This window comes from Pan paniscus, chromosome 16, assembly GCF_029289425.2.
Source record: "Pan paniscus chromosome 16, NHGRI_mPanPan1-v2.0_pri, whole genome shotgun sequence".
Lineage (NCBI taxonomy): Eukaryota > Metazoa > Chordata > Mammalia > Primates > Hominidae > Pan > Pan paniscus.
Window position 1 is genome coordinate 21,747,400 of NC_073265.2, and position 16,360 is coordinate 21,763,759.

Consider the following 16,360-nt stretch of genomic DNA (forward strand, 5'->3'; position numbering starts at 1 on the left):
CTATTACAGTTAATTGGAAAGCAAATTTAGAATTTTATTAGAGTTTTCAAAATCCAGTTTAACAGTAATTAAATATTTTTCATCAATTTATTTAATTTCTGCCTCCCCCATCAGATTATAAACTCCACAAGATGAAACTGGTGACAGTATTGTCTTTCTATCTGTATCCCAGCAGGTAGCCCAGGAAGTATATACCTTAGAAGCAATGGATGGATAAAAATCACTGGGATAGTTATATCCACTGTCACTGTCACTGTCCCAAGAGCCTCCCTTATCAAGCCTCTCTTCACTATAATTTCAGCACAAATATCTAGAACACCTAAAGCATGGACAAGTACAGCTCCCTTTTGCATTGAAAAAGTAAAGAAATATTTTAACAGCCTTGGAGGGAAAGGTATAAACACAGGAAGCTCATCTACCTTCATTGAGATAACTTTTATACTATGATGTTTGCATAGTTCAGCAGATTGAATTATGAAGAGATCTACCATTTGTCTGGTGTTAAAAAAAAAAAGATAACTTCTATTTTTTACTAGGTTCAACTTTTCTCTAATATTCATTCTCAAGAGCAAACCCCTCAAGAGCTATAGTCAGGAGAACTGAAAGACAAAGTTTTTCGAAGGCTCATCTTCTCATATGTGGACATGGTCTGAGCCAACTCTGAGGGAAGTGGCTAGCTCAGGACACCGTCTATTTCTTGTGCAGTGCAGAGTGCTGAGTGCCTGAGTTTGGAGTCACACCACCTGGTTCACGTCTTGGCTTAGGCACTTGCGAGTTCTATGACCTTAGACAGGGAACACTGTGTCCCTAAGCCTGAGTTTCTTCAAGTGTAAAGTATAAATAATAGTGAGCCATCTCTAGGACTTTTATAAAGGTAAAATGAGATACTTCATATAAAATAGTAGGCATTATGCCTGGAACACAGAAACGTTTGGATAAATCTTACTGTTAGTTTCTGTTGCTAATGCTAATAGCAGAGCAAGAGACTAACAAATTCCTAATTATTTTTTAAAATTTTCAGACAATGCTACCTTTGTAGAGGGACAGGCATAAAACTAGGAAAAGCTCAAGCAATCAGGATAAGCAAAGTACTGCAAATACCAAAGTTTACCCAGCCTTCTGTGAGTTCTACTACGGATTACCTAAAAGTAATTTCGAGCTTCACTCAACTGTGAGATCGACATAATCTTTGTTTCAACATCGTATCATTTCCATCTTCATTTCTCTCTTTCTTTCCTGTCCACTTCCACCCACATCTTAGCCCTGATTCCCACCCTGAATTACCCACATTTTAATTTCATTCTAATGACTAGTTCGGTTCTGTCACAACAAACTAACTCTCAGCTGTTATTCTTAAGTAAACCTTCTTTCAAGATTAATAATCAAATATTCAAGAAGCAATAATTTTACTCAATCCTCAACTTCTTAATGATATGAAAGAGTTTCAAAGACATACTGCATGGTGAAACTTTCCCTAATAAGGGAAATATTTTTGGTGAACTTATTGAGTTTCTGCCTCCCCTATCAGATTATAAACTCCCCAAGATGAAATCTTGTATCTAGAGCAAAAGCCCTGGCCCCACCTCCTCTTCTTTCTACCACTCTATCAACGATCTTCTAAATCTGTTGAAGCTGACATGTAAAGCTATATATCATTTTAGCAGCTCTGAGGTAAGGCATTTGTTTAGTGTAGTGGGCAGAACACAAATTGGGCAGTTAAGTTCACCTCTCTGTACCTCAGTTTTTTTGTAAGCAAAATGGGGATAATAAAATGTACCTGACAGAGCAGATATGCCAGGGAGGCAAATTAATATATGTAAAAGAAAATACAGAAGAGTGTTTGCAGCATAGTAAGTGCTATTTCAGTTTGCCGTCATTATTATTCTCTCTCTAATGCCTGGCAGATCAGAGCCCAGTGGCCCCATTAGCTTGCTCTTGGCTCTGGGTACGCTTCCCACCCCCATGCCCTCTACTGTCTACATGCTCTATGCTTCTAAAGCAAAAGTAGACATACCAAAATCCTTCTTAAATTCCTTTAGCTATGGCACTTTCCAACCCTACCTCTTTTCCTTCGCAGCAGAACTTTTTTGAAAAAAGCACTCGACCCATGCTTTCTTTTTGTCATTCATTCACTTTCACTCAATCACTGGCTTTCATCCCCCCTATCCTATTGAAACTCCATGATTTGACTGTTGCATTCAATCAGCACTTTTCAGTGATTTTGACCTCTCTGCCACATTTGTTAAGAGTTGACTGTTGCACAAGCATTGAAATTCTGCTTCCCTGAACTCGATTCCACCTCTCTCCTTTTGTTCTCCTACTTCTCTGCTGTCCCTAGTCAAACTGTAGACTCATTCATCCTTAAGTGTGGTTCTCTTGGCATCTTCCTTGCCATTTTTCTCCTTCTCACACTATACAATCTTTCTAGATGATCTCATATACTCATATAAATGACACCAGGTGAGTACCTTCTAACTTGGTACCTTGAGATCATATTTCCAAGTATCCTCTGGATTAATCTACTTAAATATTTAACCGGCTGCCTCAGATCCAACAGGTTGGAAAGTGAACTCATTGTTGCCGAACCCCAATGTGTTCCTCCTCTGAAATTCCTCCTCACTATTAATGCCTCATCACCTCCAGTCGGCACATCCAGAAACCTGATGTCATGCTGAATTTCTTGCTCTCTCTCATCCTCAACATGCTATTTGTCAAGTGTTATTGATTTCTCTTGTCACCCCCACCACCTCAATCTTTCACTGGACAAAGGCAATGAGCATTTTCTTGACTCAAATTCAGCCACTTTGGTTCCAAGAAGATTTTGAAAAAAAAAAAAATAATAATAAATGCAGATCCCTAGTCCTTAAAATCTCTTCAATAATTAGCTTTACTTGCAGACTAACATTAACTTTTTAGCACACACACATCAACAGCTCTTCTGATCTGTTTTCTGACCAACTTCTCCACTATTGGCTTTTGTCTCTTCCCCAGATATGCCCTGGATTCCAGTTTCCTAAACAGGTCCATGCTCTTTCATGCATCTGGGTCTTTGCAAATACTGTCCTCTTCCAATACCCTTCCTCTGTTGCAAACACTCAAGGTAGGGGGCAGATTACCAGGCACAGACTCCATGAATGGGTTCCTCACATACTGTATTCACTGATACGGAGAATGACCAAATAAGAAGGAAAACAATGAATTTCCATGTACCATACACCAATATGCTGCAATGATAGTAAGAAATCTTTCTGGATCACTAAAATTTAATTGCCTCTCTCTGCCCCTCACCCCCCCCAAAAAACACTTGTCTTTGACCTTTCCTGTTTCATAATCTCTCTTGATCATTCCAATTTTGTCTTGGTTGTGTTCATGACCTCAGTGTGGCAGAGCAACTCAAAGTGATTAAAGTAATAAGCACCTCATTCATTCTCTGTCTGTCCATATCATACCAATTATTTCAAATTGTGTCTGACTCTATTACAAATGAAGCATCTCAAGTTCATGCATACCATGCATGGAAGTTTTGGGAAAGCTAATCTTTAAACACTATTTTTAATTTTATTTCCTGTTAGTACCACTTCACTTTGTACCTGGATATTATGTGCTGTTCCCCCTCCTTTATCCAGATACACAGCTAGAAAGACTGGTAATGATTTGGTGATTCTAATACAGAGTAGAACGTTCTGTTAGATAATCATGTACTCCCAATCTTTGCCCAGGATCCTGGGAATCTTCAGGAAGTCTCAAAACCAGTCCCTTACAAAGGAAACTACAGATAATGCCAGATCAAGGAAACAAAATGCCTTTATATCCTGTTTACTTATACATTGAACATGGGCTTGTAAGCAGTATCCAATTATAAACCCTCCATTTATTTTTAGACCAATGTTCTTTAGGACATATAAAGAAAGTCTCAAGATTTCCCCTCTCTCACTCTCCCTGCTGAAAAATCTGCTGATTTGACCCCAATACATCATTTGAAAAGAGACAGGTGCTGAGGTTTGATATCTTTCCAGTCTTTAAGTTTTACCTACCTTCCTTTACTCTTAATTCGCTTGCTTCAATTGCTTTCATTTTTAATCACATCCTCTTCTCACCTGCAATAGTCTGTTATAATAATATATGTGCATCTCTTAATAAGAAAGATTCAAACTTACTAGCTTTGAGAGGACAATGCCAATTAAACCATCCTGTTTTGATTACCCCTTTTTTCCTAGTGGCACAATTTTTATCTTTCTAATAAAGTGGTTCTCAAGCCCTGCTCCCATTAGAATCACCTGGAGAGTTTTGTGGACGACACTGGTGCTCAGGCCCATCCCCACAGACCCTCATTTAATCAATCTGAGATGATGCCTTTGCACAGGTGTCTTTAAAGCACTGCAAGAGATTCCAATGGGAGCCAGAGGTGAAATCAACAACAACTGTTCTTAATCTGTATTCTGCTCTAACACAGCTGAGATAGTAAAACAACACAATATCAATGGGTTCTTTTGGCAATGATTTTCACTTAGGTCATTTCAGAATCTCCAAAGTAATGTGTTATTTGGTAAAGTCCCTTTCCTAATTGTGATTGCCCAATAAAGGGAATGTTCCTCCATTGTCTAGATTGAGAATAGTTATTCTACACAGCAGACAAGCCTAAATTCTTTCCATGATACTCATGGCTCTTCAAAACTTGGCCTCTGCCTACTTTCCCAGATATTTCCCTGCTCTTTTCCTATGCTATACCACTACAGATAACCAACACCCATATCTTCACTCTTTCACACATGCTGTTTCATCTACTTAGAGAACCTTTTATCCATTTTCGCCTAGTGAAAGCCCTGAAAAAAATGAAATCAAGCTCAACTGAATCTTCTGGCTTAAACTTTTCTTAATTCTGCTTGACAAAAGTATTCCTTTTTGTTTCCAAAGAACATTCTAGGTTCATGTTGCATTATACTCATTTCTGTTTATCTTCTTTGCAAATCTAAAAACTCCAGGCAGTTGGGGACCACAATTTAATCATATTTGAACCTCCAGAGCATCACACACTGCTTGCCTAGTTAGCCATCCACAAATGCTTATTGATTTCTTTAGTGTTAAATATTAAGACTTCTTCATGCCTCTGTATTACCCATCCATTTATAAGTGAAACTCCAAAAAAATTTAAGGAGAGATAAAGATCCTTTTCTCTTTGCTATTCCCATACACAGAAAACTCTTAAGACCTGTTAGTTGTCAATTGTTAGACATTACTTACAGACTAATACTGAAACTAGAGCAGACATACTAAACACTCTTCTGATCTCTTTTCTGTTACTTGCTCTGCTTTCGGACTAGGAAACTCATAAAACATCCAAGTTTTTTTTTAATGAAGGTATTTCTAAAAGTTGATGTTGATCATGTTAGTTTTAATAATTCAAAATACTTAACGTAGATAAGAATTCTCTTCACAGTCAGCTCAAAGGCTATTCCCATACATATCATAAACCACCCGGTAGAAATGAACCACATTTGTGATTCTAATCTGATTAGGAATTGGACTCTAGCAACTTCCCCAGGCCTCCTTTGGGGATGGTTCTCCCTTCCCCTACCAAATCCTCATTATTTTTTAATATCCTCCCCATTACCACTGCTCAGAGATATCATCGAAGGAACACACTGTACTAAAACCCAAGCAACAGAGGAGACTTTTGCTTGTCTGGTCCCCACAAGCATGTCTGTCAAAAAGAAGGTGGAAAAGCGCCTACTGATGAAAGACATCGTGTTGGTGCCAAGCACTGTGGAAAAATCATCCGTTAGCATTTTGTTGTTAAAAACATTCTCTCTAGGTGGTGCTGCCAGGGCCAATAAAAAATCAGGTTATCTGCTGTACAACTTAAGTAAGTCAGTCTTTTCCAGGGACTCTTCCAAATTCTACATCCCTAGGCTGGGGAAAGCTAGGCAGTTCCTGGGGGCTGCATGGAGGCTCAACAAAGCTTTGTCACCTCTGAAAAGTGCAGCGTGAGCAGAAGAAAGGAAAGGAAAGTGAGGCTTGGGAGCACAAAATGCCTCGAAGGGATGGGATTCAGTTCTTACAGAATGCTTAGGTAAGGCAAGGAGATGGCGATTCTATGGCTTTGGACATGCATACGAGTTTCTTCTGTTTTCTTTTTGAAGGCTGTCCAGAGACTTCAATAACCCCTTAGTTAATTGGCTTATACTCGCCACTGTAAAAACAAAAGTTTCTGTTAATGAAGAGAATGGCATTGGGTTTGATGAGAACCCATAAATTAACAAAAGCTGGTTTTAATTAACTATTATAATTTTTTTGTTCTTATCAGAAATGTAAGCACATCAAGTTACAACCAAAAGGCCATGTCAAGGACACTTAGAAACATGAGGCACATTTGACACATTTCTGTAATTAGAACTTGCTGGGAAGGATAAAGAAATAGAGAAACAGGGCAGGAAAAGAAGGGGTAAAGAGTAATTGATATGAAGCTGACTCCGAGTAAAACCCAATGCATGCAATGCTGGAGAGTACACCTGTGTAAAAATGGTGCTGACCTCGAGTAATCACCTGCCATGCTGATGCTCGAGAAACACAAGAAGAGAATCCAAACCAACATGGCGTGAGTGTTCCAGGCACTATGCTAGCTGCCTTCATCCTTGTGACTCTGCAAGGCAGACATTCTGGGGGAGGTTAATCTGTATAAGATCCCACAGCTGAAAAATAGTAACAAGGGGATTTCAATCCTGGCTGATATAAAAATTTATGCTCTTTCTGCCTTAATATTTTGAATATCAGATGACTCCCTAAATTGATATCCAGTAATACTAACTCATAATAATTAATTAGTAAAACTACATTCCACCTCTTACAATGCATTTGCATTACATCAATGCATATAATTATAACAACAATCTGTGAGAATACTGGTATTGTGGCTGTTTTGCAGATGAAGAAAGAGAAGCAATGAGGAATTAAGTAAATCGCCAATAAGAGATAGACTAAATCTACTATCCACCTTATCACTGATCCTCAATGATTAATAATCCTTCCCATGCAATATATTTTAGGAAGTCAGTATGCCAATACACAAAAAAAGATACTTTCTAGTCACAGATGCTTTCTTCAAAATATTTGCCCTCCATCCTCCTGAAAAAGATATGGAATGATTAAGTAAATAATTGATTTGAAGTTTCTTGGCTCTCAGGTGGAAAAAGCATTGGGTTCAAAGACTTGAGTTCTACTCCTGGTTATCTCAATCATTAGTTACTTGCTCTTAGCCAATTTTTAAATTTCCTCTAAGCCTGATTTTATATATGTCTGAAATGAGAGGTTTAAAATACTTAGTCATTAAGATTTCCTGTAGTTCTAAAACATTAGTAATTTCCACACCCAAGACTCTCGTATCACTTTGTTTCAAAGCTTCTTTGAACACATCTCTATTCATAAAAGCTTCATAAGGGCTTAAAGCATGGTATTATCTAAGCAATATAAACAGATAGTCCCAAGCCTCATTATGAATGCAAATGTTCACACAAAATCAGATTCAACAAGGTGCTCTGAAAACCAGTGGTAAGTATGCAATTTAGATACAATTATTCTTTTTTTTTTTTTTTTTCTGAGACAGAGTCTCTGTCACCAGGCTGGAGTGCAGTGGCACAATCTCGGCTCACTGCAACCTCCGCCTCCCACGTTTAAGCGATTCTCCTGCCTCAGCCTCCCAAGAAGCTGGGACTACAGATGCATGCCCCCACGCCCTGCTAATTTTTTTATTCTTAGTAGAGACAGGGTTTCACCATGTTGGCCAGGATGGTCTCAATCTCTTGACCTCGTGATCCCCTGCCTCAGCCTCCCAAAGTGCTGGGATTACAGGTGTGAGTCACTGCACCCAGCCTATTCATTAATTTTGAAAGGTGATAGTTAATTACAAGTTTTAAGGAATACACCTTTAAAATCAGCAAATATAACCATGGACCAAGGAAGTAGCAGGAAAGTAAAACAGATGTTTGAAATCTGCACTGAGGTTTATACTTGAGACACAAAACAAAATTGTAGCCAGAGTGCATTTTATGAAATAAAAGGCATTATTACTCATTGGGGAACTTCGGTAATATTTTATTTCTAAATTATTAATATCCAAAATATAAGTCACAAAATGGATATATATCCATGGAAATGACTTTCAGACTCTATTTTTCCAAAAAGTAGTTCTAAACCCAATGAGCAAAACTAAGACTGCACATTTTAGGCAATGAGCCAACATACTAATTCCTTCTCTATTAAAAGAGAGAACTTGGAATTTTATGTTGTATTATTATTATCACTACTGAAGCTGCAGCTAGTCCAATGAGGCATTACACATTCTAGAGTATACGCAAGCTTAGAAGAAACAGATGATAAACCCTGGTCCTTAATACACTGTGACAAACTGGGGTTCTCCAATTAATTAATCATTTTAATATTTCCCTCTAGATGCCTCACACACTTGTCTATAAACGGATACTATCCCATGGCCAATGTCCACCTGCACAACAGTATCATTTTGAAAACTATGATGCGGATTCCTCAATCAGGTTTGCCTTACGTACTCCCAACATTTAGTACATGTCTTAAATTGGAATTCGGTAGGAAATGAAAAATGATATTAGGTCAATTATATAGAATTATCAAATGGAGTCAGTTGATATCAAAAGGGGCCAGCTGTTGAGTTCTTTCTGGTGTAAAAGATGAAACTTATACATAAGACTCTAGGAATAATGACTAGAAAAATAGTTCCCGCAACTTTACAAATGATACAGCTCTCTGGGAGCAAGAAGGGGCTCAGAGGAGTGGTTGGTGATACATCTTCTGCTATGAGCTTACTCTTCATAGTGGTGCTGTATAAACCTGGTAGAATGCAAACAGGTTTTCATTACAACAAAGATGGCCTCCCTATCAGCCAATACTCAAACAAGCTTTGATGAGCATCTGCAAAGTACCAGATCCTGTGGAAAATAAGAAACCATTCGCCCGGCATGGTGGCTCACGCCTGTAATCCCAGCACTTTGGGAGGCTGAGGCGGACAGATCACGAGGTCAGGAGATGGAGACCATCCTGGCTAACATGGTGAAACCCCGTCTCTACTAAAAAATACAAAAAATTAGCGGGGTGTGGTGGTGGGTGCCTGTAGTCCCAGCTACTTGGGAGGCTGAGGCAAGAGAACAGCATGAACCCGGGAGGTGGAGCTTGTAGTGAGCATAGATTGTGCCATTACACTCCAGCCTGGGCAACAGAGCAAGACTCTGTCTCAAAAAAAAAAAAAAAAAAAGAAAAAGAAACCATTCATACTTTGAGAAGCTCACATTCTAGGTAGAAATAGTAATATATTTGTAAGTTATGATGAATTTCCAGGACAACTGAGCTGGTGTGAGTTTTACAGTGCTATTATTTTTACTATTATTATTCAGACATAACTTTTTCCTTGACAACTGAAGAAAACCCAGGACCATACCATCAAATGCATTTGATTCATCCAGCAAAAGCATACCAAGTCATTTGTGTTCACTGTATCCCATCAGCAGAATGCTACTCCAAGCCCAACCATGCATAAACCAACCTCCCTGAATTAATTTTTGCAAGTAAGCAAGAAGGTATTTGGCTTTCCACTTTCATTACTTAAACAAATGACCAATGATGCATGCCTGGATCACAATCACCTTCTCCTTGCCACTTCGAGTTTTACCAGGGATTAGTCACTTGACAAATCTGCCATTGAATGAGTTTAACGTTATAAGCCAATCGACAGGGCAAACAAACAAAGAGGGTTTGCTTGTCTTTCTTCATGATTTGGGTTCTGGCTTAGGATGCCTCCTCTAAAAGAAGCTAGGAGTGCAAGTGTTTTAAATTTCCAAAAATTGCTCACCCTAGCCAAAAGGCACACTCATTATACAAGACATAAGATGCCAGAAAGGGATCACAAAATTGAATATAATCTTAATTCCTTAAGAAATGGACCCAAAGAGAAATATTTTCTGCTAAAATTTGAGTGTCTAGGTCAGTTCGAAAAAAAAAAAAAAAACTAAAATAGGGTCACAGCACTTGGCTTTAGCTCTGCATAAGGCTGCTATGTAACCTTAAATTTGCTTTATATATCTGGGTTTTATTTTCTTTACAAACCAGGTTTCTAGGGATCCAAAGAGGTGCTTCAGTTCTGTAAACTCAGTTTTCACACTATTTTAAAAGAACATTTAATCTTAAATATTGTGATTTTTAAAACTGTACAGTATTATGCCAAAAATTTTACACATTTATATACCATCAGCAGATCTACTACTGGGGTACTTGGTTAACCGTTTTCTGTTTTGTTTTGTTTTATTTCAGTCTTTGGAATACCAAATTTTCTCTGATTTCCTGAATCTATGTCTCTAAAATGGTTTCATTGATTAGGGAAAATTATAACTGGTCTATTTTCCTTCCTTTTCTTTTTTCTTCTTTTAAAATTCAGACTCATGCATATACACTTTGGGAGGCCAAGGAAGGCGGATCATCTGAGGTTAGGAGATCAAGATCAGCCTGGCCAATGGCAAAACCCCCTCTCTACTAGTAACACACAAAAAATTAGCCGGGCGTGGTGATGCGTGTTTGTAACCCCAGCTACTCAGGAGGCTGATGCATGGAAATTGCCTGAACCCGGGAAGCGGAGGTTGCAGTAAGCAGAGATCGTGTCACTGCACCCCAGCCTGGGCGGCAGAGTGAAACTGTGTCTCAAAAAAGAATGAAATACATTTCTTATAATTCATGTTTAATTTTAGAGCTCTTTTATTTTATTCAATTCTATTCAAACCCTGGGATTTTAAAAGGAAATTTTTTTTCAAAAAATGTTTCCATTTGTAACTATTTTGTAAAATGTGATTTTTAAGATTTTCTGTCACTAAAATATTACATACAAATTAATTAAATTCTGACTGGGCGCGGTGGCTCACGCCTGTAATCCCAGCACTTAGGGAGGCAGAGGCGGGTGGATCACGAGGTCAGGAGATTGAGACCATCCTGGTTAATAAGGTGAAACTCCGTCTCTACTAAAAATATGAAAAAAATTAGCCGGGTGCAGTGGCAGGCACCTGTAGTCCCAGCTACTCGGGAGGCTGAGGCAGGAGAATGGTGTGAACCCAGGAGGCGGAGCTTGCAGTGAGCCGAGACCATGCCACTGCACTCCAGCCTGGGCAACAGAGCAAGACTCCATCTCAAATAATAATAATAATAATAATAATAACAACAACAACAACAACAACATCCTGTGCTAACATAAGACTCAACAGCCTTTGAGTCAACTTTTCAGTCAACTTTGTTGTCCTCAAAAAAGCATCTTAATGAAAACACAGAAGAATATACTTAGGACCTTGGATTAGGCAGAGTTCTTACATATGCCATCAAAAACATGATTCATTTAGCACAGGACAGCAAAAGCATGATTCATTTAGGATATGTTACTTAGCTTGATTTAGGCATTCCACAACGTATACACATATCAAAACACAATATTGTACACCATGAACATATACAATTGTTGTCAACTAAAAAATTCATTTTTAAAACAGCATGATCCATTTAAAAATTGATCAATTAGACAGACCTTTTCACAATTAAAATTTTCTGTTTGTTGCAAGTCTCTAAGCCACACAGGGAAAAAATGTTGGAAAACAAATAACGGACACAGGACTTGTTTCCAGAGCATAGAGAGAATTCAGTTAAAACAAAAATAAGGAAAAAAAAATTCCCTCCACGCTCCAAAAATGGCTAAAAGATCTGAACAGATAATCTACCAAGAGAGATATACGAATAGCAAATAAGCACATAAAAAGATGTTCAACATCACTAGTCATCTCAACAGGAAGACACAAATTAAAACCACATAAGATATCACTGCACGCCTATTGGGAGAAGGGAGGAGAGGGAGGAGTGAGAGAAGAAAACAGACCAACCTGACAATACCAAATGCTAGTGAGAATGTGGAACAACTAGAACTCTCAGATTGCTGATGGGAATGGACAGTGGTACAGTCACTTTGGAAAGCAGTTTGGCCATTTCTTATAAAGTTAACCACACACTTTCCATATCAACTATCGATCCCACTCCTACACATTTGCCCAAGTGAAACAAAAACATAGGTTAATATGAAAATCCATATACTAATGTTTTTGGTAGCTTTATCAATAATAGCCTGTGATGGTTAACTTTATGTGTCAACTTGACTGGCCCCCAGGGTGCCCAGTTATTTGGCCAAACATTATTCTGGATGTGTCTGTGAAGGTGTTTTGGATGAGATTAACATTTAAATCTGGAGGCTGGGTAAAGCAGATAGCCCTCCATAATGTAGGTGGGCCTCATGCAATCTGTTAAAGGCCTCAATAGAACGAAAAGACTGACTCTCTCACTACTAAGAAAAAATTCCTCCTGCCCAGTGGCCTTCGAACTGGGACATAGGTTTTTTCCTGTCTTTACACCTGAACTCTTCTTGGGTCTTGAGTCTGCCAGGTTTTGCACAGGAACTACACCCCCAGCCCTCCTGAATCTCAGGCCCCTAGACACAGCCCACAGCTATACTGTCGGCCCTCTTAGATCTCCAGTTTACCCTGCAGATTTTGGAACTTATCAGCCTCCATAATCATGTAAGCCAATTCTTCATAATAAATCTCTTCATATACATTTTAAAATATTGACATTAATATATATCTATATATTTTATGTATACATGCACACATAGACTCACACATCCTATTACTTCTGTTTCTCTGGAAAACCCTGATGAATACATTGCCCAAAATTAGAAGCCACCCAAACGTTCTTCAACTGGTGAAAAAATAAAACTGCAGAAAGTGCACCAAGTAGAATCCTACTCAGAAGTAAAAAGAAATGGATTTCAGGTAGATGCCAACAATATGGATGAGTCTCAAATGCACTCTGTTAAGTGAAAGGAGCTGACTCAACAGACTATATATCGCATGGTTCTATGGATATGACGTTCTGGTAAAATCAAAACTGTACTGATAGAAAACATCAGTGGATGCCAGGAGCCTGAGATCAGAAGAGGGGTTGTCTTCCAATGGACACAGGGAAATTTTTTACGGTAATGGAAATGTTCTACATCCTGATTGTAGTATGTTTACATGACTGCACATTTTTGGTGAAACCTCAGATGGTACACTTAGAACTGCAATTTTTTATTGCATGTAAAATTATATCTCATCGAAAAAACCTCTTAAAAGATTGATATTATAAGTGAAACATATATGTTAGATGAATTAAAAATTGTAAAATAAGTGAACACTAATATAATGTTACATAAAAGTTGGGCTTCCACAGCAAGATTCTGTCTGCAACAAAATCTCTCTCTGTTGAAAAAAGACATTATCACAGAAAGTAAAGTAAAATGAGTCCGAAAAGTATCTAAAGCATTACTCACGTCTTAAAGAGACTCAAGTGTTCAAATTTCTTGAGGTAAAACTTTAACCTCTTTCATCAACACTACAGCATTTTGCACTCCTACGACCCACCTTTTAGAGGTTTCTCTGTCGAGGTGAATTCAGCACTAAGATAGGATCAGTAGGAATCCTCTAAGATGGTACTGCCACATTCAGTATCATTCTTACATTGCAGCTACGTGGGAACATGGCCAGGCAAGGGGTTGAATGACAACCAAAAGCTCAAAGTGTTAGGCACAATGTTATGCTCCATTTAACACCGTGATGTCTCATTTCTTCCCCTGTCTCTACAGCCTGTTTTCTACTGCATTATACTTATGATGAGTGTGATTTTTTCATAGTTCATCCAGAAACGCTTCCAAACAAGAAAAGTTTCTGCTTTTATAAGAAAAAAAGACCTACTACTATCTTCTATTCTCAAGCCAGCTTGAAGATTTAAGTTTTGTTTTTCTTAAGCCAGCCTCCAATACGAGGATTAGGTTTAGCTTAAAGGACTACTTTGGGTTTTTTATTTTCTTTTATGCAATAGATTAATATTTTTTCTTAGTTTTAAAGAACACCACCTATCAAACAGATAGTCTGTCCCACAGTGCAATTAGCACAGTTTCCTCCTATACTTAAAAGGGTCTCCAAGACAGATAAGGGCTATTATTCCATCAATATAGTAAGCTGCAAATTCTCCCTCAGGTTCCTACTCTGTAAAATGAGGATGATGATACCCATCTTGCTTCTTGATATATTTTTCATGGGGAGAGAAAGAAACTCAGAAGAAACTTCACAACAAATATAAAAACACTCTGAGTAACAATGAAGGATTAATATCATATTGGGTACAACTAACAGCAACTATTTGGAATTATAGTGCATTATCGATCAGAAGCTATGAGCACAACCCTTACATCTACGTATAGTTTATATGTTTGTTTAGATGGTGGTGGCCTTAGAGAAATCGTGAACACATTGTGGCTAAGTGAAATTCAACATTTTTTTCCTACACAAATTGCATTAAGCAGGATCCATGTGTCATGAGAATGTACATCAAAAGTAACCATCACTGCATCATGCAATAAAAAGCTAGGAAATCACTTGTATACAAGACACATTGAAGTTTTGTTGAGATTTTTTTCAAGCAATTTTTTAACATATTTATTGATATGTAGGTCTTCTTTCACCCCTACCTAAAAAAGTGCTTAAGGTCTCCTTTTCTCTGTTTGTTCATCCATCACCAAAAAAAAAAAAAAAAGAAGGGCAAAACATTTGCCTTAACTCTATCCCTTCTTCAGAATAAAATCCCCCATTGTATTCATTAACAAATGTTGCTCCAAAGGATTAGCAGTTACTTATTATCTTTGTATCTTTACCATACGCTCTGTGTAATTTCTCCAAAGGCTGGTTTAGGTTGCCACCATTTGCTAAAAATGCTCACATAGATAACTAAAAGCTTCCTAAACTACCCAATTTGGTGGATTTTTTCCTCATTCTCCTTTGGAACTCTGCACAGCTTATCTTGAGAACAGCCTCTCGGATTCTCTGATAGTACAAATTCCTGGTCCTCTTCCTCCCTTTGAGATTATCCTGCCTGCTGTGCTAACTTCTCTTCCTCCTTCCATCTTTTAAATATGTCAACTTTATGGGGACTCATGTTTTTATTTTTTGTTCACTGATGTATCACTGTAGCAGGGGTCACTGAATGAATGAATTCTTCCAATATCCTAGTTGACTGTTAGAAATTCTTAAAGCTATAGTGCCCACGACTACTGGGTTCTGTTAGCAAAAGAAAACCGAGGAAGAAGGAACTGTAATATTAAGTAGGGCCCATGAACAGCCTGTTACATACATGATAAAAACTGATTTGTATGATTACTGCAATTATTCCTCAGCCAGGTCACAGCTGCTAAGTGCATAGCTGACTGTGACTACATTCTTTTCAACAAATCTGGCACTCTTAAGTCCAAATTGACAGGTCTATCTCCACACATTCATGGTAAGTTTGTTTTGTTTAGTGCCCCTCCCAACTGACTTATCTTACAATATGGACAGGGCCCAGATGACAGTTGATTAATTGATCTCAAATGGGTCAAAATAAAGATATTAATATTGCCATAACTGTGAATGCACATCACATTTTAATTGGTAAGAATTTTTATAGTTCTAAATATATTCCCACTTCAATAACATTAAGGGGCCAATGCAGGTGTTTTTGTCCATGTGCATCCAAATGTTAGGAGTTATTTTTCACTGAGAAACAACAAGATGATGGGAAGAGGGGTCATGAAAATACGCTGAGCGACAAAAAGAGCCTTGAAACAGCACCCACGATAATAGGGGTTATAGATTTATTCTTTGTGGTGGCAAGGCTCTTTTTGAGTTCCTGTATACAGGCAATTAAGCTTACCAAAAATATCCAGTTATGGATCTATCCAGGAAGAGGCAGAAGTTTCTGGAGCTGCACTTGTTTCATGTGGAATACTTGCAATTGAGGACATATAAGGGCTGACAGTGTACAAATGATAAAGTGTATCCGTTAAGGCTAAGCTTATATGCTTGAAAACAACAGTGAGAACTGGAATAAGGGTATTTTTGAGTAACAAGAAAATTCTAAAACCCCACAGAGAAGATTCCCTGACCACAGGGCATCAATACCCATCATTTTTACAAATAGTTTTGGCAAAGTGTCACACTGATTTATTTGAATTCACAAAGATCTGATGTAATATTTAAAAACAGATCTCTTCTTTGTGTAAACATAGATTAAGAAAAATGTAAATCTCCCATCTAGGTTTATTTTTTAATAGAAATTTTAATTATACATGTGTAAATCTAGAGTGCTCAATGCCTTAACCAGTTAAAATAATAAATGGAATTTGGCAGAACATTTGTTCTGATTACTAGATGTTTAATGATACTTGGAACATCAAGATGCATGC

The 16,360-nt window shown here is 37.9% G+C and overlaps 1 protein-coding gene and 1 non-coding gene across 5 annotated transcripts in view; one reads left to right on the plus strand and one right to left on the minus strand.

Annotated features, from left to right (window-relative positions):
* Positions 1-16,360, minus strand: part of FMN1 (formin 1) — a 431,150-nt gene that overhangs the window by 207,096 nt on the left and 207,694 nt on the right. The gene's annotated exons all lie outside the window — the stretch shown is intronic.
* LOC112437347 (small nucleolar RNA SNORD77) lies at positions 439-503 on the plus strand. Its single transcript, XR_003025970.1, has one exon. It is a non-coding gene; the product is annotated as a small nucleolar RNA SNORD77 (small nucleolar RNA).